General features: G+C 46.6%; 1 long non-coding RNA gene across 2 annotated transcripts in view; it reads left to right on the top strand.

The window, feature by feature from the left end:
* Positions 1-1,517: 1,517 nt before the first annotated feature.
* Positions 1,518-24,418, top strand: part of LOC142571353 (uncharacterized) — a 67,075-nt gene continuing 44,174 nt past the window's right edge. Inside the window, exon 1 of one of the 2 annotated variants that reach the window (XR_012825861.1) lies at positions 1,518-2,002. This is a non-coding gene — a long non-coding RNA (uncharacterized LOC142571353). The remainder of the gene's footprint in view (positions 2,003-24,418) is intronic. The other variant, XR_012825862.1, reaches the window with a different exon arrangement.

Raw genomic sequence — 24,418 nt, 5'->3', positions numbered from 1 at the left:
TTAATAATTAAGAATTTATTTTTAATAAATACGGTGCATGCGCTGTATTCGCTCCGATGGTTGCCCGAGAATTGTTTCCAGTCACGGACCTCATGCAACCTAACCACGGGCCAGTTTGTGTCATTAGGTCGTAACCCTCACGACCTGAGAATAAATAACTGAGCAACAATATTTAACCCATGTGTTAGTGTGTCCTACATTTCCGTGAACCACATGCTCCTCAACGTTATTTTTTCACGAAGTTAATACACTGCCCAAATAACCTTTAATGTCGTCCTTGAATTTTGTGAGGTGGCATGAGTTTACAGAATTCAAACTTATATGCCGTTAAAGTTATTAATCGACGATGAAAGATGACGAAAACCTTGCGTTTGTTTGCGTGAATAAGAACTTGGAAATACTGTCTTAATATTCGTGTCAGGCATTGTTTACATCGTACTCAACACGCCAGTTCTCGTCAGATAACCGACGCTAAGCAGTGTTGTGCTTTCTCGGTACTTAAGGAGTGAGCATGGAAATGGCCGAGTGCACGTGACTTGCCTTGCGTTATGGGATAGCTAAGGCGTCTACTTGGAGCGAGGCGGTCACTGACTCGGAGGCGGGACCACTCATCATCCTTCCACCCTTAGCAAGCACTATTGTATCGTATTTCGTTAGCCGGACTAAACGTAATTTGCAACAAATAATATTACACCAAAAAAACACACCGCTACTGCACGCCTCTTTATTTGTGTATGTAAATATACAGGCACAAGGGAAACAATTTCTGGTTCACTTTTACGTGTTCCGTTTAAAGGGTTCAAATGCTGCGACAAAGTATAAACTTGGTTTAATTCTTTATCACTTTGGTTAGGAGAAAAGCAGTCGTGGCCACACTAAGAGACTCGTCTCCCCCCTTCCTTGCTAAACAAGTTTTCTTAGCGTCACTTTTAGCCCGTAAATGTATGGTATAGGACACTTAACGTGAAACACAAGTTGGCTTTACAACCTCACATTACGCAGCATGACTTAGTTTGGGCTACTTAGCGCGAGGTTGAGTTCGATCGTGCGGATGTGAAATAACTGATTTGCCCAGTTTCTGGCAGGCCTAGTCTTCATTGCGACATTCTACGTTACTTGGAGCTGGCTATCAGGCCGGTTGTTGTTCACGCTTCAACGATACTTTTTTATTAATCTATTGTTCCCTCGATTCTGGAGCGAGTTCTTCTGTGAAACCTGGATCATTACGAGTTTACATCCAGTGCCATCCATTCCTTTCGGCAAGCCTTATTGGAACTGACAAGGTGCGTCGCCAACATTCACCTTTTCACGCACAGGCGCTCACTAGGCGCGCTTATCACCCATTGCCCACTCTAAGTGCCGTAGCCGGCGAGTCACGGCGCCGAGACGCGCGCGCCGCATGCATCCAGCCGGCCTGGAGTGCGCGCTCGGAGAGCGTGCCCGTCTCGAGTGGACGCCTTGGCGGCGGCAGCCGATCGAGACCGGGGGAAGCTGCGGTCGGCACCGAAGCAAGAAACCGTAGCACGTCTTCGGTGGGGCAGAAACCCGCGGGAAGCCGCCAGCCGGCCCAAGGTTGGTTCCGCTGTTCGCACCATTAATCGAGGCGAACGCTGTTCATCCGCCGCCTCTTGCCCGCACCGCCGCCGCTGACAAGCTCCGATGCGGCGCTGGGCAACCGTAAAGACATGTCCAGAGGATGCACCGCTGCTCAGGCACGTCGCCCCGACGAACCGCTGGCTGAGTCGTTCCACGGCTCCGCACACGTGGCTTCGCCTGGAAGGGGCCCGACGCGCTTCTTGTCCACGGGCTCACGCGGCAGTCGCGCTCCTCGCAGCCGCTCAGGCGCCGGGTCCCTCTTGCGTGTGCGTGAGCTTGCGCCCTGCGTCCTCCGTCGTATATGCTCGTAAGGCGTCTCGGGATGACACGCGTTCTGTGGAATAATCCTGACAGCGACCTGCCGAAGAGGATATCTCTCCCGGCTAGCCGGCTGCCAGTTGTTACGGTAAGCTATGACATGTAATATGCACTCGACGTGATATATAACTAAGTGCTTTCCACGAGAACTACGGCAGCAAGGGCAAACTGAATGGAGCAAGGTGCGCCTCGCTTCCTTCATTTCGTCCCTGGTGTTCCCATCTTGAACAAGCATTCGGTGCAACTTTTCTGTGAAGTGCCACACGCACATATACGTCTGCAGCAAAATTGAGCGCGTGAGAAATCCGATGCCTTCATTTTTCATATACGTAGCCATGTTCAACAAAAGCTAGATCTTTCTGTTGACCGTCCGTCAAATACAAACACGCCTGTGTCGTGCGAACAACAGCGACCACAATCGTGTTACGGAACATTCAATCAAGTTCGCTTCACATTATGTTTCTACGCAGAAAAGCGCTATAGCTTAAGACCGCCATCCACGGTGATATGTACCTGGTGGCACCAAACGCCAATCCGTTTTTCCACGCTCGGCAGTATGAACTGTACATTTTTTTAAAGGAGGAGGATAAGGTGGTGGGTAAGGGCGAACAACAGTGTTGTCCATTTCCACCACCGTGTGCAGCGTTACGTTGCGCAGTACTAGAGGGCGTTTTCCATAGCCCGGACACGGTCCGGCGTAGAAGAGCTGGTTATCGAAATGTTAGATGTCTTCTAAACTAATAGCAACTTCGGCAATACAGATATGTTGCTAAAATCAAAGGTACTTGCAACAATGCTCTTCTGTGCCTCTCAACTTCTACATTTGACTTGTAAAGTGCACTGAACTTATTTGCTGCAATTACTTTGTCGTCTGTGGGCCGTCAAGATATCTCTGCGAAAAAGTTCTTTAGGACCTTCCTCTGTTGTTTTCAACGAATACATTATTTCTGAATCGTTTACCAAATATGTGTAATGCGCAGCACGACAAGCGAAAATTTAGTGGTCCAGCACTATCATACTAAAGTGTGCAGCATGTCATAACGAAAAGGCGCTATCATTGAATAATTGTGCATTTTGTCCTCATTATTACCATGAACGACGATCACACCCTTCACTTCCGCTTACTACATAGTAAATGTAACAAAGGATTGTCGCTATACGGTTGCGAGTTTCTCTTCAGAACCTTAGTGAAAAAAAAAATTTCTTCTGTATTAAGTAGCTTCTATGTTTTTGAGACTTTCGAAGACAAAATTGATACATAAGAGCTGATATTGATATAGATTGCTATATAAGCCGCACCTATTTTAGCTCGGTCGACATGCTCAAGCGTGATCACGAACACACTCATCGCGAAGTGTCATGCTCACCCCATTTCAGGGCAATAAGTTTCCGTAAACATTTTTACGAGCTGCAAATTCTAGCAGAATAAAAATTGCACCAACGCACCTCTTAGGCGCAGGAAACCGGCATTTATTGCACTTCACTCGCAGTCATGGAAGGTCTCATCCTCCGTCACATTGTCAAAAAGTTCAGGTACTTTGGCCGGCAGCATCGCTGGCCAAAGTGCAAACGTTTTGCAAACGCGCGATTCCACAGCCTCTGCAGCTGTCGAGTCGTGCGTCTGCAAGATGTCAGCCTGTGGCAACGTATAAAGCGAAAACGAATCATCTGCTCGGGCCAAGAATGTATTTTACTGTATAGTACACTGCGCACACTGAAAGTGCTGGCTACCTAGTTTTCTAACGGTGTTTTTTTTTTCATTTTCACTTCTTTTCACCTCCTCGTTCCCTCACACAAAAAAGTGGATTTTATGAACTCAACAATTCAAAGAAATCATTTGCCCTGCATGGTCAACGTTTTTTGACTCTGAGCGTCCGACGCGTAGCTTTTGGTGAATCGCGCTTCAAAATGTGCCATCCAACCAATCGAAAAGTAGTTAGAAAGCCAAAATTACTTGGTACTCAGTCGACTTCTAGTAGTTTTTTTTTTTTTTAAGTACATGACAGTAAATGGAATGGGTATGGCAGTATTGCCAAACGAAATCGGCAATCACCTGATAATGTTAAAGGTGCATGAAAAGCAGTAAAAAATTTGATATAGAGTCAATAAACAATCAGTTGAATGCTCTACAGATGCTCGTGTGACAGGTATTACCTTATGCGATGTAGAAATGAAATTTGGAATGTGTTTGGAATGTAGAGGTGCGCTATTGAAGCATGAGATCCGGTCATGTCAGCTCTAAATAGCCCTTGCTTATGCCTATGCCACATTTTCTATTTCGCTGCAAATGACCGCCGTATAAGAATACCGTGGCTATCGAACGTCTCCTCTGTGTTGCAAAAAAAGAAAAAAGAAAGCAATGTGAAATGGGGAGTTATCGTAGCACTACAAACGCGTTTACTGCAACCAGTACTTTTGAGGTGGACGACGCTGTTCTTGTAGACCACTGCAATGAACCGCATTAAAATGTTCATTGCGACCTGTGTCCATTTTTTTTGTCTGTTTGTTTGTTTGTTTGCTTGTTTGTTTGTTTGTTTGTTTGCTTGCTTGTTTGCTTGCTTGCTTCCTTGTTTGTTTGTTTGTTTGTTTGTTTGTTTGTTTGTTTGTTTGTTTGTTTGTTTGTTTGTTTGTTTGTTTGTTTGTTTGTTTGTTTGTTTGCACATGTGCTTCTATGTGAGCACAATTTTTTCGAGGCCACTTAAGAATGCTCCTTCCTTAACAAACCATTTTCTGGTAAGGTAAGTCATTTAATTTTGCGTTCCTATCTACTCTTCAAGTTTTACTTTGTGTGGTCTTCGGGTCTCACAGAAGTACCGACCACCGCGGGTTTGAGCTTATTGACCCACAGGTCCGCGTCAGCCGTCAGCCTCTAGCGCCGCTGCACGCGAGCTCAGGTCGCAAAGGGGCTACGAGCGACGCACGCAACAACATAGTATTGCCCTGAGCTAGCGGCGTGTGCCAGCTTGAGCCTGTGCTCTCGCAGCGACGTGCTATAGGTGCTAGCGCCGCTGCTAGCACCGCTGCACGCGAGCACAGGTCGCACAGGGGCTACCGAGCGACGCACGCAAGAACATAGTATTGCCCTGAGCTAGCGGCGTGTGCCAGCTTGAGCCTGTGCTCTTGCAGCGACGTGCTATAGGCGCTAGCACCGCTGCTAGCGCCGCTGCTAGCATCCGCTGCACGCGAGCTCAGTTCGCAAAGGGGCTACCGAGCGAAGCACGCAAGAACATAGTATTGCCCTGAGCTAGCGGCGTGTCCTAGCTTGAGCCTGTGCTCTCGCAGCGACGTGCTATATCTGCTAGCGCCGCTGCTAGCACCGCTGCATGCGAGCACAGGTCGCACAGGGGCTACCGAGCGACGCACGCAAGAACATAGTATTGCCCTAAGCTAGCAGCGTGTGCCAGCTTGAGCCTGTGCTCTCGCAGCGACGTGCTATAGGCGCTATAGCGCCGCTGCTACCACCGCTGCACGCGAGCACAGGTCGCACAGGGGCTACCCAGCGACGCACGCAAGAACATAGTATTGCCCCGAGCTAGCAGCGTGTGCCAGCTTGAGCCTGTGCTCTCGCAGCGACGTGCTATAGGCGCTAGCGCCGCTGCACGCGAGCTCAGGTCGCAAAGGGGCTACCGAGCGACGCACGCAAGCACATAGTATTGCCCTGAGCTAGCGGCGTGTCCCAGCTTGAGCCTGTGCTCTCGCAGCGACGTGCTATAGGCGCTAGCGCCTCTGCTAGCGCCGCTGCACGCGAGCTCAAGTCGCAAAGGGGCTACCCAGCGACGCACGCAAGAACACAGTATTGCCCCGAGCTAACGGTGTGTCCCAGCTTGAGCCTGTGCTCTCGCAGCGACGTGCTATAGGCGCTAGCGCCGCTGCACGCGAGCTCAGGTCGCAAAGGGGCTAAGTAGCGACGCACGCAAGAACACAGTATTGCCCTGAGCTAGCGGCGTGTCCCAACGTGAGCCTGAGCTCTCGCAGCGACGTGCTATAGGCGCCCCTGACTGTATTCTCCGCCCTTGCTGCGGGACCGCTTTGGTTCCCCGCCACCCCGGGACCGGGCGCTGGTGCAGTGTCGGGTGCCGCCGGATACAATAAACGGTTTCCGCTAGCTCATGGCAACTGTGTTCTTGCGTGCGTCACTCGGTAGCCCCTTTGCGGCCTGAGCTCGCGCGAAGCGGTGCTAGAGGCTGACGGCTCGCTAAGCTCAAACTCGCGGTGATCGGTACTCCTGTGAGACCCGAAGACCCCACAACTTCGACAACAGTTAAGGGCCCAAAATTATCTTTGCTGTGTCACATTCATCCATTCGCTTTTCCTTCCCGTTTCTCCGACCGCATTGGATATCGTCATCAGGCCACCACCTCAGCCTCAGTTTCACCCTCGTCATATGGAGGAGAAAAGTAAAACCTTGATCTTCACTACTGACATTTGAACGTATGCCTATGTGTCTATGCGCAGTTGGGAAGGGGACGCAGCTAACTCGCAGCTTCCACGCTTGGTAACTTGTGTGGTATATTTTTTTGCGTCACACATACTCTAAGGGTCATGGATTTCAGAAGTGGCACTAGGCAAAGAGCGTTGACAAGAAGTAGGAGGCTTGAAGAGATTAACAGTGCTTGGAGTGATTAACTTCAACAGTAATTGAACTCATTAAATTATCTGAATTAACTTGAAGTGATTAGTTGAACAGGTTTGAAACTATTAACAGTGAGGGGCAGCAACTGCTTTCGCGATTGCTGCCCTGACGAAGCTAAATTCCCGTGTGGAAACGTTGGATTCAACGACATTCTTTCATCCAAAAGATTTCATCCAAAAAGATCACTCGCCTACCGCTTCACCCTCGCCTTACGGCGAAGAAAAACATATTCGCCCGCCGCAAACAATGGAGATCAAACTCAGGTCACTGCGAGAATGTACAGTTGGGGTCTAACGTGCTAACCACTGAGCTGTTGCGCAACTTACTGATAGTTTGTGCGGAATTTCCTGCGCGGCGGGCACTCTGGAAGGGTGGCGTCTGTGCGTATGTTTCGGTAACCGAAGCAGCTACTGCGCACACGCAGCTTGGCTGGCACGCAATGCAGTAAGTCGCTGGCACCGAGGCTTTGAGCGGATCGGTAATTTTAAACATTCCTTTCTCAAGCACGGCTCTTCGCTTACTTGGATGCGAGTCACTAAAGTGTCGTCGTCATACCGCAGACATCATGTCGTTGTGTGGTCGTTGTCATCGTGTCATCGTCATACTGCCGCTGTTGTCATCATTTTTGTCACGTTGTAGTCGTCCGTTGCCTATAGAGCAGTGGGACTTTGCACAGGGTTTTGCGCAAGGTGCCAAACAAGGGGGAGGGGGGGGATACGTTGATAGGAGTCAGAGTGACTGAGGTCGCAATAAAGGAATTCAGAGTTGAACAACCGCTGAGGCTACTAAATTTGAAATTACCACAAAATTTTGAGACAGTGACATTTCGTAGTTACGTGTCACTGTGCTTAGCGAATTCACCAACCAAACCAGTCCCGAAAATTGTCAAACTGGTGCTGGAATCTAACCAATGAACCCTAACCGCAAAACTACGTAAATATGCCGTTCGGTATGCTGATCTGCTGCAGTTAGCCGACCAGGCTAACTGCAGCACGGCTAGCTCTCGGCTTAGACAAGTTTAGGCACACGTCCTTTATATGATGTGGCTATGCTTGCAAAACTGCGATTCAGGGGCCGAATTCACAAAATTTTATTCCTATATATTCTGTTTGCCAACGGCCGCGGCCGCCTTTGCTAATATAATGTCGAACATTGCGATTGGCTGCGCTGCTGTTAATAGCTCTAGCGTAAGAACCTTTTTCATAAATACGTGTTCAGAAGTTATGCTCTCGTAAAGGTAATCTTTTGTCACTGCCTCTTTTTGTCAGAATGTATTCTAGTTTTTTTTTTAAATACCTGTGAGATTTACGCACTGCTTAGAACAAGTTCTAGGTACATGAACTAAGCATATTTTGTCATGAGAGGGCCACCAAACCTGTAGAATCCATTAGACGCATGGAACCAGAAGACGGTGGGAACAACTGACCAAGCTTTTCGTTTGGGAGAGTTGTTTGGGATTAGCCAACCGCCATCGCTAATAAATGCAACAACCCGATTGACTAACACCTGCTCGCAAGAACAGTTGACCGTTTGATTTTTAATGAATATATTTTAATTCATTGGTACGGCTGAGCCGTTCTCGATATGAAAAGGGTAAATGGACAACTCTGTCGGTGTACGGTAACGTCCAAACTGCATAGTACAGAATAAAACAAACTCGGCGTCCCCATTAAGTTGAGCGCTTCCTTTAGATGCAGAATGCGCCGAGTGACGAACCAAGTATTTCGTCACGCTGGGCTGCTTCTATATCATTTTTCTACTTATTTTATTCCTTCTTCAAGAACAAACGCAGCCCACCGGCTACACAGCCGAAAAATGAACTGCCGACGTTGTCAGAACGACGAAATCCGCTGTTCCTAGCGGGCTCTACTGTCTGCCACGGCGAGTGCAAAGACGCGCGCATTAGTGCTCTTCGAGACAAAGGGGAGTTTCCGTTGCTTCAAGAAACGCCGCGGCAGATTCGTTCATAATGAAGTGTTGCGTGACTGGCTGTGTACAAACGCATATGTAAATTTAACACGGTTTTATGGGCCGACATTTATCGTTCTGTGGGTGGAGGACCTATTGCAGCAGACTGCTGGTTGCCAGCACAGAAATACTAACAGTACGGCTGCGTTTTATAAAACACACACACAAAAAAACTCGCCAATGCTTTATCTTCGGGGACTGTAAAATTGACGCAACCTAAAAACTTCTTTTTTTTTGCTTTTTGGATTCCTAGCTGTAAAACTGCCCTGGGTAAATAAAGTTAGAAAAACGTTTGGCATTAATTTGCACTAATGTTGCTTCAAAACTCCTTTTATTGGTTTTGCATTGGCCAGTGTTTTAATTATGGAAATCATGTACCGAGTCGGAAACAAAATATGTGAACCAACATAGCTGCTACTGCTAAAGCTTACTTTACAAAAATAGTCTCATTCTGCCCCCTGCCCCCAAAAATAGCCATTAACATCGAAGAGGTAAATACGGAATAGGATATCATATAGTAAGAGTCGACCTTTGTCCATTTAGCAAAGGTTATAGGGACGTTTTCGCGTATAATCACCTTTACGTTGTCAATATACACATTCATTATTTGCTTCTCTATTTATTAATACATTGTATATCATTTTACATCCAAAGCTGCTTAAGCCATTTAATGCTTGACTGAACCACAGGCAGCAATTTGATACACAGCATTATTACAACTTTCTCATCCTTGTAAAAATTGATAACAAACAAAATTCAGCAAACCACGTGACACTATTTAAGTGCTAGAATTCTTGCAGTAGTTGAGGCACAGAATAGAGATAGTATTTTAGATACTATGCGAACGTACCAAGATACATTGGAATTAACCGAAGATTGACAATTAAATAATTACAAGCGTAATTTCTTTTAAAGTACTTTCAAATAATGCTGGTGCCGTTGTAAACGAAGAAAGCAAAATAAGGAAGCAAGCGCAAGAATATTCAGTATTTCCGCGGACCCGCTGTTTCTGTGTTCGGTTGTGTTCGGAACTTGGGACTCAGAAAGGAGATAGTTTGCACTTTCCAGAGAGATTTATATTTTATATGCATTACAAATATGCCACGGTACTTTTTCTTGCTTTTGCTTGAACAATTGGCCGTGATTTGTGCGCATTTATCGTGTCGGAGAAAAAGAGGGGCCGGCGCCGCCTACAGACTTCACCGTCTCCCTAAAACAGCTAGTAAAGCTAACAATTCATATGTCGTTATAAAACGATTAAAAATCTGTGAAGCATATGTTTTCAATAACTGATTTTGCTTTCCTTACTGGTTAACTTTTCATGGCGTCCGCTGAGAACTAATAGAAGGATCATGATACGGAGAACCTACATCATTTCGCAAAATTTGCGTATACCACACGTTTGTATGGTTTGCGCAACGTCTTATGCAAAGCTGACACTAAAAACCTACTCCTTTGTTGTATAAGTTGTTCGTGTTGTAAATGAACATTTATCTTCGAGTAACCATGTACAATGATTACGCGCAAGTTGTGAAATGTATCGGGTATATTATCAAGCTTGTGATACGCCCTGCAACAACACACTGAAAATATTTTATGTAATGTTCAGCTGTATTCGATTATTAGTTACTTCTTCTTAACTTGGGGCACTGTATCACATTTGCTAACATGAGACAGTTACACGTAATTCAGCAGCGTGCTTTTCTTCACCATACTGACACGCGTATTTGTTTACCTTTTTCGGGTGACCGCTGTTCATCGCCTAACAAATGCTATCGCTCAGCGCGGGACGCGCCGGCACGTATCGGAAGTTTCTCGAATGTTATCGATGGTTTTGTTGTCACCAAAGCTAGTGTAATCTGATTGCATGTGCGACGCGAATTGTATGGAACTTTCTGGAAGACATGCGGGCACCGTCGATTACTCCGGAACCTGCGATGTCTTGTGCTTAAAAACCGACGCGTTTGACCGGCAGATCAGATTTTCGACAATCTCCGACTATGTTCGCCGCTGTCATTGTGCTTTTAGTGTAGCCTGTTTTTCTGGGCACAAGTTCGCCCAGTAAAGATATAGTTTCGCCATTTACGGTTTTGCTACTGTGTTTGTGACTTTCACTACCACCCGACAATATTCTCTGTAGTTCTTGCGATACTCGTACCGCACAGGCTTTTATCACCCTCAGCATAATTCCAATCACAGAGCCACAAAATAATATACTACTAAGAAAATACAAAGTAGGGTCAGGGAAGGCAGCCTGATTATTACAACATTGGTACATTTCAGACACAAGCACAATAAACACAGCACTCACACCGGAAGACAATAGTTCATATCAAAACCCCGTTCTAACTGCGGTCCGCAAAGATTGCCATATAATTTGCCTCTTGTTTTTGACACTGCACATGATCTTTAGAATAAACACAATGATGACTATGTGCATTTATCCCGCTATGCAATGCAATTGTTTTTCGTGTGCAGAGTGAGTGTCTATATACATAAATGGTGCTTGTTTTTTATATACATTGTGTAAATGATATTACAGCTGTTGAGTACATATTATTATGCCAATTTGTGCTTTTGTGCAATTTGTGTTTCACTGTCTCTAAATCTCAAGTCTCTGTAGCGGGCCTAGACCTCTAGTCAAGCCTTTGCATGGGCTTTTTGTCAGCGTCACTCGACATCCCTGTGGTGTCCAATAAATTTGATTTGGTCTGATCAGTTTCATTTCACCGTAAATTGAACTTACTTCTGGGCTTCACATATTTAATTGCTATATCACAATAACTTCAAGTTATTATGATCATTTACGAACATATATACGACGTAATAAAGTGACTGATAAACGGTCAATATATCCAGAACTTAGCCAATAGCTTCCCTGTCGAGCAATTCGGAACGTGCCCATGCCTATATTTTGGACATTGCCTATATTGTGGACTATATTCTTTTTTTTTGAGCTGATGCTGCTTCTAAACTTCCGCGTTCCTACAATAATGTCGTACTATCCGCATACTGATACATCCACATCCGCAACCTAAACAACAATGTCCTTGTGGGGAGGTCCGTGGGAGGCCAAATTGAGTTATATGGGCTCCCTTAACCATCGCCAATTTTCACAGCTTATTTGCGACTTTTGAAGACAATATGTAAAGTGTACCATGAATTACGATTCTATAAAGCCTGTATGTCATGGTTAAGAATCGCAGACATTTCTTAGGTACAAAATCAGTGCAAATGCTACCCAGTTTCGACCTAACAGAACATTAACGAGGTCAAGGAACGTTTCAAGCAACGTGGTCGCGCCATGACCTTTATTGAGTCCACATGGAAAGTGCCCATGTGCTCCAAACTACAGATAAAAGCAACTGGTCGCTCTAGAATGACAAAAATTGCCAATAATGTGACTGCGCGGCTCACATATTCTTGTGACAACATGTTCTTATTTATCTAAAATGGGTTGTCTGCAATTCTCTCACGCCACAAGTTACGTGGATGGTTTCATGTTGAAAGAAATTCCCTTCAAATGCACGTTTAGGCGTATTGAATTTGTTCTGTAAGGTTTGTTAGCAATAAAGCACACTCAAGACTATGAAATCTGAAGAAGAAAGGTAACTACGAGGCATCACAATTGGCATTGTGAGACGCTCCAAGGCTTTTTTGCGCGTTGCCCTTTTTCTAATTGTGAAGCTAGCATATCCGCTAGACAGTCTGCCAAGCTAATGTCGACCTAGCCGTAAAGAGAGAGAGAGAGAAATGAAGTCTTTTAAGAAAGAAAGGCGGCGCGATCAGCCTGCGGTTCTAAATCTCTGGCTTGGTACACCGAGTATAGGGAAGTGGGAATCAAAGCAGCGCAGTGGAGATGAGAATCACACAGAGCTATATATGCAAGCTGATCTTAGGCAGGGTCGGGGCATACAAAACAATTCTGTAGCTTGGAATCATGGTCACACTTTGACATAAATGCAAGAAGCGTTTTCTTTTAGGTAAAAGAAAGGGGGAAATAGGTTTCTGTCCGCTGCTACGATTAATCTGTAGCTGTGAATTTGTGGAAAAGACATGCTTAATTTTTTTTTGCGCGTGTGTGCAGCGATCTTTGCTCTTGCATTCAACATAAAGCGGTACTCAAGACGTGAAATGTTTGTTCATTTGTTAGTTAACTTAAGATGGCTCTGAACACGACACCTTTAACACAATAGGGAAGTCTAAACGATAAAAATTTACTTGTAACTTACGCTGAGTAATATACTGTCATCGAATTTCCTACCCCAAAGATTGAGTTGACTCATGCGACGTAAACTGCAGAGTGGCCGCACTATGGCCGCTTACCGCAATGGTACGGCCAAGCGTTAGTGTATATGGTGAGCAAAGAACAGCCACGCGCATTTTAATAATGAAGCACGCAAGAACTGTATTCGCAGTGCAGCTCAATATTCGTCGTTTTCACTACCAGCTTGCTTTCTTCAGAAGAAGCTCCACCTCCATCTCTCCAGACAAGACGAACCATCCAAGCAGACTGTATACAGACGGTTATCTGTAAACTGGCTGAATACCACTAAAAAATCTTTCAAGAAAATTTCGATTACCATCAGAAAAGCAGTGCTGACAAAAGCGCAACAACGAAGCAGCTAGTCGTGTAAGACGGTAGGCTCAGCAAGACAAACATAAAGATAGTGATAAAAGGTGTCTCTTTGGTATATAAAAAGAAGAGTAATACAGATGATATAAAATCATGAAGCGCTATTACGCTGCGCACACACTGGAGTAATAATCATCCCGTTTTCTTAATTCAACGCATGATGATAAATTCAACCCAAGAGCAGTGGAACACACTAACTCTCATTATTATAACCTGAAATAAAGAGCGTTGACAGTGCAGAAATGCTACCGCTCAAAGTACGATCGAGCTGCAAAGGTGCGGCACGATTTCTTGCTGACACCGTTTGCTGCAGTGCCATCGCAGCCCTATAGCATTGGCCAGTGTCCTCCTTTGATCTCGGCAGGGCGCCCACTTTCCGGCACGAAATGTTTCCCATGGCTAGGCCGCTGTAATGTAACGATTACTTTAATCCGATTTCATTCTTTTCTTGTCATACACCTAATGAGCGACGACTATTACGTTGGCGCAGCGTCACTAGAACCACTGACGAAACGAAAGAAGTGAACCTAATCTGCACAAAATGGTGAAATTATCCCAGCCACAGTTTAGTTATACTAGCGGCATGCAAGTATATGGCAACCACAATTAATTTTTCACATTTCTGCATAGGTATATTCGCGCATGAACGTTGCAGGGGTTCAAATAAATATCTGCATGATTTCTTTATAAGATAGGCTCAAGAAATAGAAGGTGCCAAAGTCTCAGTATCTCAGCTTAGTGACTTAGCGTCTTTGGAATATAATATGTTTTGAAACAGAAGCGCTCTGGTCTGAACCCGAAAGGATGGATTGCAGGTTGGTTCGGTTGGTTCAGAGCCCGTGGTTCTGTGTGAAAAGTGGATAGGCTATACTGATACACGCGCTGATCGGGTATACCTTTATTTCGCAAAAAAAAAAAAAAAACGCGGTAATGTAGTTGTTAAGGGCCGAATTCACAAAGCTTTTTTTTTTTTTCGCAAGTCCACTATGCCATTGACCAACCGCCTTATTATATTAGCGAAGGCAGCCGGCATCAGGATTGGTCGGAATTTTCACTTACGAAAACTTTTAGTGTAAGAGCATTTTTGTGAATCTGGGCCTTGTTTACGGGAGTACGCACTTGCATAAAATGCGTTTTATTACGTCAACACAAACGTGTACATTTGGTTTCCCGTCTCCTCTTATCTAGCACCGCAATTCACGGATGATTTCGTCGCAGAATTGTTAAAGGCAAAAAATGGCGAGATTGTAGTTGACAATTAAATTATGCGGTTTTAGGTGCCAAAACCACTTTCTGATTATGAGGCACGCCGTAGTGGGGGACTCCGGAAATTTCGACCACCTGGGGTTCTTTAACGTGCGCCTAAATCTAAGTACACGGGTGTTTTCACATTTTGCCCCCATCGAAATGCGGCCGCCGTGGCCGGGATTCGATGCCGCGATAGATTGTAGTTTCTTACACGTCCTGCAGGATGGTCGAACGACCTGCACACGTTCGCATGTAGTCGTCAACACTGCATTCATTATACGTAGAAAGGATGTAAAAGGATTTGTACCCAGGCTGGTATCACGGTAGCTGTTTATTTATGTTGTTCTGACAACACCGGCACTTCTTCGCCGCCGACGACAAAACAATGTCATGCTGTGTTTGTTGATAATTCGCCCAGTTTATTTCCTCTTCTTGTCCTTCTTTACGTGTTGAAGTTCTGCTTCACGGTGCAAAGAAGTTTGTCAACGCTGCCTGCGTGTCGAAAAGCTTGCTATTTTGCACGTCATGCAGCTACGTCGCGCGCGCCTCACACCGCGTTATCGGATGTTGTGTTGCATCATTTTTGTGTCGGTATAATGTAACACTGCGAAGACGCAATGCGCTACTTACTTTAGGGACGATTTTCTTTGCGTTAGCTTGTAGCTACTAAATTGCATTTTAATCTCCGACTTAAATAACGAAATAGGACTGAACTTTTGTACTTAACGGATGTGGCATGCGGCTTAAAAAAAAACATTTTGCACGAGGATCGCTTAAAGCTGCTGCAGCCCAGTTATATGCAACTACAGTGATCATAGTTCATAAAAAGACCACGAGAACGACTGGAAAGAGTGATAGTATTACAAAAATGTTTGATGCGCAAATTAAGAGTCGACTCTTGTTTAACATTAAACGAACAATTGCAAAATAACAAATAAAAAATAAATAAAAGCGAAACTCGGACGTTCTAGTGCTGAATTCGCAAAGCCTTTCGATCGTAGGAGCCCCCATTTGTCATTTGCCTCCCGCCTTCTCGAATCTGTACAGCACGATTATTGGTGTTTATTTCCTCTTACGAGCAATGCTCGCATTAAAACGCTTTTGCGAATGCGGGTCCTGGCCTGTCAAAAGCTTCGGCCCAGTGCGGTGCAGACACTTATGGAGCAACGCCTTTTTCGAGGTTAATCTGACCGATGCACCGTTTAAATATGCGCATTCTTCGCCATAAAGGCCCACACGCTTGTGCCGGAAATCATGCTGAGCAACGCTTTTATAACTTTCTTGCTTTAATTATCAGAAAAAGTTAACGTTTTCATTACAGAAACATTTGACGTCAGGCTATTTACATGGGGAAAAAAAACGTCCTTTCAATTGTTTTCTACTCTTCTGCAAGGGTTCTCATTGAATTCTCTTCTCAGTTTTTAGTGTCCGTTTGTTAATGTGTTAATCACGTCTCAGAGTCTAACACCGTTATGAGAATTGATCTCTTTCTCTACAGGTGCAACATGCACCAATTGTGGCAGTAAAGTACAGCCTGCCGCGACTTTCGAAGGGGGCACATGCGTCAAGCTTGGTGGAGTCTGCAGCAACCGGCGGTTGCCTGCTCTGCTATGGTAATAACACTGGAATCTGTAGAGGTGCCAACATTCTAAAATCAAGGTAACGCGTAGGCCGCAGCAGCGCCACATGGCCTCGCAGCCTACCTTGCTCGCTCTGACGGTGCCTACACGATTCCGCTATGCTGGAAGACATATCAGGTGTCGTCGTAGGAGGACAGAACGACAAGGAGAAAAAAATCAGTTTTATGTGTAATACGGTCAGCCTCAATCATTAAGCGTCGGGTTTAGAAGACTATGTGGTCGACTTCCACAGCTGGAGGCGACTTTGTTATATGTATTCGCGCAGAAAACCTTCCGCTCCGCCGCGCGTATATGCCACTGCAGAGACCAGCGAGAGCCAATCCCGAAGCCACCACAAAGAAGATCTGCACTCGTCTGCAAACTACTTCTGAAATATCAACTAACGTTTTAGTTGAGTTTGGTTTGCCTTTCAGAAGTGCTCTTTCAGTTCGCGGCAAGGTTCAGCTCTGGAATATTCTGCGAACAGTTCTACACTTGCAGATTAAAAAACGAAAAAAGCAGCAAAGTCGATTGCATTACTTGTTTCTTCTAGGACGCCACAATAATCCCCGCTACTCAGCCAACTAAATTCAGAGTATAGAGACCCCGGTTTTAAGTATAGCTCGAAGGTGTTGAGCGGGTATCAATGACAGGCCATACAAATATATTTTAGCAGCAGCTAGCGATAGCGTTTAGGGGGAACGTTAAGTACGCGTCAATTACATTGTAAAGCAACACCCTCTAAATGTATACGTCCTAAAATTATCGGTTAGCCTTGCTGCTGAAAATGTACAAATAGGGCTACTTAATTATTGGCTATTTAAGCAGCTGATGCTTACCGCAGTTGATTATTGCTTAGAATACAAACACAAAACTTTTCCCAATTATCTAAACACCTGTTCACCGAGCAGTCTGCTCCTACACGGAAGTAGGTTGTCTGAACTTTCGCAAGGCCAGAGAGCATTATAGTATACTTTGAGCAGAGCAATCTGAAAGTTGAATTATGCGCCTTTATAAGACGGCAATTACCATCAGTATTCAATATAGCCAGCGCACGCGCCCTGAAAGACTGGAACTCGGGGCCTTTTATTTACCTGCCAAAAATTCAGATAAAGGCAAGAGTCTGCTGTGCTGCCAGGGCTGTCGGCCTCGTTTAGCTGTATCAGCAGTGTCAGCCAATTAAGCCGGAAGGAAGCCATTATTGCAATTCTGCGCCCTCACTCGTATAGTTCCTTCCGGTTTTCTGCCGTTTTCTGCCGAGACAGCAGTTGAGCACATCCTGGCGGTAACCTAAATAGAAATATCGCCCTCATACTGAATGCACGTGTGTGTACATCGGCAGGCTTAACTCGGGTATTTCACAAAGCAAGATTTGAGCACGCGCGGACTGACTCATACGAGGCGAGAGATAGAGCGAGGGTGGGAGGGGACTACACGGGCATGTGGACTAGCAGTCGCACGAAGCAACTGCACGAGAACCGGACGACAGCAGAGAGAACTCGCAACGCGAATGCATACGCGCAAACAGGACCAGCGCGCGCGCGAGAAGCAAGGGTCCGTAATCGTCATTCTCAGCACGAATCGCGTGGCGCGAGCACATTCGTGCTACGATAAACAACGTTCGTTCATTGCAAGACGCCAGTGGCCTTACGAAAGGGTGGGGGGGGGGGGGGAGGGGAGGAGGTCGCGCCACGGCGCACGTCGCTGCGACGCCGCGGGCTTGCAGGCGAGCAGGCAGGCCGCCAAAGCGAAGGGCGTAGTCAGCCCGCCTTGCGGTGCAGCCCGCCCTCCAGGATAAGCTCTCTCGCTCTCCCGCCAGTGGAAGGTGCTTGCGGCGTTAGCGTCATCTCGAGAAGGCGGTGCCTCGCCTTTTGATTCGATTTCGTCGAGAAAAACAGCGGCGGCTCGGGGCTGCAGCGCCGGTGGAGTGCGCGCGCCGGCATGGGGAACAAAACAGCGCGCCGCCGACGCCGGCGTTATCCTCCGCCTTGGTTCGTTATGGGGCCGACTGGAGGCAGCCAGACGAATCGATGCCGTGCCGCGAGCTCAGCGAGTATGAATATGCTTTTCTTTTTTCCTCCCTTTGGAAATCAGTCGCTTTATTCTTTTTTCTTTTCGTTCATTCTTCTTCGCTGGTTCGCCACTGCAACCGCTGAGGCTGGGCGTTCCGCGCAAACATTAATAACTGCTCGGCTTCCCTCCTCCAACTTCTCCTTGCGACACACGCACGCGCGCACCCATTTCGCCAGCGCCAAAGGCGAGTGGCGCACGTCGACAAGAGGAAATGTTTAGAGGCCATCGGGTGGGCAGGGTTCCTCGGCGACCTCGTCGAGTAAGCAGCCTGGGGGCTCGTTCCGATGCTTTAATTGCGCGATAACGACGGCCGAGGAAAATCTTGCACTTTTTTTTCTTCTTTTTGGCGGGGACTGCATATACCGTTTCACGTCTTCGAGACGCAAGGCGTTGCTCCTGCAGTAAAGTTTGTTTTCCTGGGATTGTCGTAAGCAATTAAACTGTCAAAAATATCTCTATTTCGCGCCGCTGTTAGTTCCGTTGACTGCGCGCCCGTGCTGCAAGAATGTTTCGGCAAGCCACGGCTGGGCTCACCTGCTCTGCGCGACGGCGGCGCCACTCACTGCGTTTCGTGCAAAGAGCTTCGTGTAATGCATCTAATCTTTATTTGGATAGGTCTCATCTCTCATTTTAGCTTTCCGAAAGTCTTTCTCTCACTCTCGAAACAAAGATTTTCGCAATGACTCTGTTGCAAAGCCAATGTTGGAGGTGCTTTTTTTTTTAATTTTTACTAAAACATAATCTGCAAACCAAAGTGTCGGTCAATAATGACAACGTGGATTTTTTACTGTTGTGTTGGAAACTCAACGAAGCGTTATGTAGGACGACAATCGAGACGCAAGAATAGTAAGCTCACACGTCACTTGTTAAGTGGGTGACACATCAGACATGGGCCGCACTGGAAGCAATGACCAGCTACTTTTCCTGCGCAAGTCTGAAAGCGCTTAAGAATGACTGTTTGGTGGCACGTGGCTCCTCTGGTTGTGCAATCATAAATTGTAATTTTGCCTTCAATTTTGCCTTCACAGGTTAAATCATCTAGTCACAAGTATATAGGCTAAGCGGAGTGGCGTTCCATGGCATCTCGTTTTGTCCACGTGTGGTGATGTAATTCCTCCTAAAATAGACATTTTCAGCCGCACAAATTAACAAGAAGCCTCAGCGTGCGTATTGTGACGCGTGTAGGACATTAAGCAATGTGCGAAGATAGATCGAGCGTTTCAAAAAATGGCCAGGAATTAACCTCGGAATGGCCGCCCTCGGAAAGCCGCGACGGAATCCGAAAACCGGAGCGTTGACGCACTAATTAAAGACACGCGAATAACAACGGACGCAAAAGTGAAAATGTTTGAAATGGGGCACAGGCGACTTACTTAAAGCTTAGGTTACCGGAAAAATGAATGTGCTTTGATACGTTAAAACGCCGCGAAAGCTCCGTCACGTATTGCGCCGTAAGAAAGAGATCTTGCAGCGCAACAACGCGCGCCTTCGCACTTTTCGCTCCACAGCGGGGAGAAGTGACAGAATGGGACGGAAAGCGCTTATAGGCCTAACAGCCCGTGTATGGCTCCTTCGGACTCGTGGAGCCAGCGACACGAGACACCGGAGGCGAGCGATGCATTATGGCGCCGCTCTCTCCAAAGGCTGGAGTTTCTATCGAAGTAGTATTTTCGAGGTTCCCGATTGGTGGCGAAAATGCATTCGGAGAAATGGACACTGAGTGGAAGCATTTATACTATCGCGCTCAATATAAGCTACAACGCGCGACCGCTTTACAGCTCAGCGCGATAGCAGAAAACACTGAAAAGGTAAAGCGACACATTTTCGCTTTCAGTAATGCAATGTATTCATTCATAAAAAGTTGCTTAATATTTTCTGTTTTACCCTCGTACAATCAGAGAAAGCTATTTTTTTTTTCTTTTTCCTTGCAAATGAAGTTGCGTCCCGGCGCTCGGCACATGCCGGAAATAATTTCCGCAAATCTGTAGAAAAACAGAATATTTCGTTCTCGTTTTCTCTGCCGGCGTGCAGTTATTCCTTTGCTTTATGAGGAGAAAGCGTTTCACGTACCCGAGAGAGAGAGAGAGATATGGTGAAAAAAGATAAGGAAGAACGGGGAGGATAATATACAGGATTCTTTTCTGCTCTGAGCAAAGCAGTCCTTATGATGCTGACAGTACTAAGGACTCGAAAAGAAGTTCGCAACAGTGCAACGTAGCTTCTAATACGTGTTAGTCAAGCGAAAATTTGGAACACATATTTTTTTTTGTTCTTAATTTCTTCCGGCATATGCATCACTCATTGTAAGGATTGCCAGCTCGCCCTGCACTGCCTGATGTGTTCAGTTTCAGAAAGGCATCATTTCCAGGACGGTTGTAAAATATCTCCAACGAAAAATGCCTCCAACTTGTTATGTCTTATAATGTGCAGGCGTTTCCCCGCGGATTCCGGCTTAATGCACTGATTTACATGCTTTTACGTGAATTTATCGCATATGCTACGAAGGGAAACGATCCTTTCAAGATACGATGCCTAACATCTATTCCAATTATCTAGAATAAAGACTAACCTGTACAAGCCACAAAACCACGCCTAAACAAGCTTAGTGCTGTTTTCTTCGCAGCATGTCGAAATATAAAGAAAACATGTAATAATATTAGCCATTATATCTTTGCAACCTTATTACCCACGCGGCTTACTTTGGTATTGTTATGTAGAGAAAAAAAATCGCCGACGATTAGGATACTTTCTAATGCGAAATTTGAGCGCAGCCCTATACGTGTTTTCATTTCGCGATATATTGGCTGGCGCGGACAACCTGCCTCGCGCGGCGCGTTCCAAACGGAGAGATGTATGGCGCGTCTGCCTCGCTAATCGGGAGATCGCGAGAAGCAGCGCATAGGTGACGCGTGGGCGCGACTCACAGCAGCCGCCGCAGACAGACCTCCCAGACGACGCGCACTACTAAGGCGCCATCTCGCAGCCATCGTCGCCGCAGTGCGCGCCTTGCGCGGCACTACGCGTCCGCTGCGCACTATGCTTTCCGCTGCACCCTCCTCCTCCGCTTTGAGCCTCGGGATTGTTTCGCTCTCGCCGCTTTTTTTATATCCCCCGCTGCGCTCTTTCGCTCGGTTACGCCGGGAACGCCGACGCTCGACGCAGGAGCGGGCACATAAAAGCCAGACCACACGTAGTACACTTGCGGACGCGCGCAAACTCGCGTCCGCGCCCCCATGCATGCGCAGACAGTGTGGCACGGCTCGTACGCGTCGAAACGCGGTGCCATTCCCGGTGAACAGCTCCTCTATGTTATCGTGCGCTTCGGCTGCCTCGCGTCGGCGCGCCTGGCTACGCAGACACAGTACATTCAACTCTCAGTGAAGCAGATTTATAAAATGCAAGAAAGTGCTTAATCTTTCCCTTTTGTGCTGAGCTAACAGCTCAAATTAACAATTACGTTTATAAATATCGAAGCATTGTAAAACACTGTCAATAACATAGTACGAAGCGGCGTCAGCCAAGGCGTTTATGAGTGAGCCCAGTGAGCGCGCACTGTAGTGCGACTTTGTGGATGCGAACCACCATTCCTTGTAAGGCGCGGTTGGCGCAAGGCGCGTATACGCGAGCTTGCACGCGTCTGTAAGTGTACGTGTGGTCTGGGCTTAAAAGCTGCGCTCCAGAACCTTACTTGATCATGCAACGATTGTGTGCACAGATGGCGCCGTTGTCGCGCCATGCATGACGCAACTGCTGCTGCCGCTGCTGTCTTGCACGCCGCGTGGATGGTAGTGCAGAGCGTGTATATACTTGTAAGGAGCGTGACAGACAGGAAAGGATACGCGAAAAACTCGTTCGGGCCTTTGCGCCCCGTCGAATGGGCACTATATCCTCTGGAGCACCCTGGGCGTTGCCACATTCGCGCGTTCTCTCGGTGGTCTTCTTGAGATTAATTCTCGATATCGAGGGATGAAGGCCTAGCATATATGGTCGTCACACACAGGCAGCTGCAATGGGACGGCGGCGCCATTTCTCGCCGCTACGGCAAAACACTGCGTAGTGAGGGATGGCGTCACCGTTCCGTCGCAGAGAAATCGGTATATGTCAAGCCCAGACGAAACATCCTTGCCATTGCCTTCGATTGGCGTTGCTTCAGGCAGCATACGCCAACTTATGCGCTCCCCTCGCTCGTGCATCAACGCTCGGATGCGTCAATTTGACTTTATAAGTATTTAGTAACTCATTGCCACATCCATGACGCGTGAGCATATTGTGGCTAAACTTCACTTTATGCTTCCGTGACGTGTGTTACAACCCTGCATGCTTCCGTCAGGAGTGTATGTGTTTGCATCGTTGGCAAATAATTCAATGGAGCTCGTCGCTCTTAGGGTAACCTACTTTGGTTCAGAAAACAAATAGTCCTGTTTTTTATTTACTGTTGCACTCTCATGCTCATCCCATCGCATTCCTCGAATGCCACCTCCAGAGCGATGACGGTCAACTCTGCACATTTTTACCCTGCGAATTCTTCATCTGGCGCTTCCCAAGTCATCTCCGGCCAGTGTTCTGTGCCTGCAGGCTCTTTTTTTATTCTTATTATTAATACAAAGTGAAAGAAGAGGTTGGCAGCATTTTAGGCGCCGTCTAATCCTTTTCGCAAGGCAAGCAAATCAAAAGCACGAAAAAATGATACGTACTGCCGAGAGTCAAATAGTGCGAACATTTCCAAACTTCTGCGCACAGAAAAAAGTAAAAGAACACTAAGAAACATACACAGTTCCGTAAACCAGTTAAATTGTAGAAAATCGTCTGACAACACGTTCATACGTTTAGTTCATATTGACACAACAAGGCACATAACCACATAAGACAACACCAGATGTGCAACTACACACGTCCAACATACTGTACAACTTGTGCTATTCAAAGAAAATGTAGTAGTGGAGTCAAGCACGAAACATTTAGTAAGAACCTAATATATCTGTTTTTTTGTTCTTTCGTGCGCATATATGTCCTTTCCTTCGTGCTAAGGTGAGGTCCACACTAGGGTTGTCATTGTCATAGACAGCAGCCTCAGGCTTGCTGGAGAACAGAAACTCGCAAACCGGTGTTGGTTCAGTGCGTCCCATCATAGGTAGCAGAGTATTTACGGTCCTCTCCTCTCAGAAAGGTGTATCCTAACAATTTGCACACAGCCGCTCAGTGGGAGCGTCACACTGCACGTGAACACAACGCTCACGCCGCCGCTGCCCGCGGCCGGTCCGTTACGAAGCCGATTGAGCGGAGCGCGAGGTGCGGCTATACTTGGTTTCTTTCGTCATTTTACAGCTAAGTTTACGGCGTGTCCGTGGCGTCTCTGGGAGGCGCGCTTGTTAAATGTTCTTTGTAGCCACCTGAGCGCGTCAAATGCGAGCGGAGCGTAAGCGACGCTCTGCTAAAGGTGCATCATATGCGAGTAACCTGAATATAGATCACCGAATTGTTCGCAGGGAATAATCCTGCAAGCGAACAGCCTTCTTATCTTGTTTAAACAGAAACAATGGACTCCGCACATTTCTGCTGAGAGCTTGCGGAACAAGAAAGCAAAGATGTGAACTCTACAAATGTTATCGTGCCGTGAAGTTACAACATACGAGCGAACGGTTCGCGTTGTTTGACAGTGTTTGCTGCCGTAACCACGCTACTACAGAGGGACACGAATTCCACGCATATGAGGCGAAGGAGCGTCCACTCCGGTGACCAATTGGTATGATCCTGTGAAGAATTGCGAATAAAGTGAACATTTTTCACCTGAGGTTAATTCTACCAAGCGTTACGGGTTCGAAACCCTTTGTGTATATGTGCGCATGCTGCCAGATAAGCACGCCGCCGCCATAATCGCGCTTTTCAGTGTACAGCGGTGTTGGCCGCTGTGGTGCTGGTCATGGCGCGCGCGTAGTGATAAGCGACGTCTTCCAGTCTCGGATCCAATCCCGGCCGCGGCGGCGGCATTTCGATGGGGGTGAAATAGAAAAGACGCCCATGTACCGTGCAGTGCATGCACGTTACAGAGCTCCAGGTGGTCGAAATTATTCCAGAGCCCCTCACTACAGCGTGCCTCATAATCGGATCGTGGTTTTGGCACGTAAAATGCCAGAATTTCATTTAATTTTTTTTTATTCTCGTGCGCCCTAAGAAGAAAGCGAGCGCTGGAATTTGCTTTTACAATGTACAACTCCATTTTTAGAGCTTTCTGGTTCCTCCTTATGAAGCACAATCGCTCTGATTGGGCGCAAGCCGAGCAAATGTACTCTATACAGAGAGATAGGAGAACACTTGAGCGTTGAGTCA

The sequence above is a fragment of the Dermacentor variabilis genome, chromosome 1 (genome assembly GCF_050947875.1).
Source record: "Dermacentor variabilis isolate Ectoservices chromosome 1, ASM5094787v1, whole genome shotgun sequence".
Classification (NCBI taxonomy): Eukaryota; Metazoa; Arthropoda; class Arachnida; order Ixodida; family Ixodidae; genus Dermacentor; species Dermacentor variabilis.
Note: the sequence above shows the minus strand (reverse complement) of the source record. Positions and strands in the feature narration are given on the sequence as shown.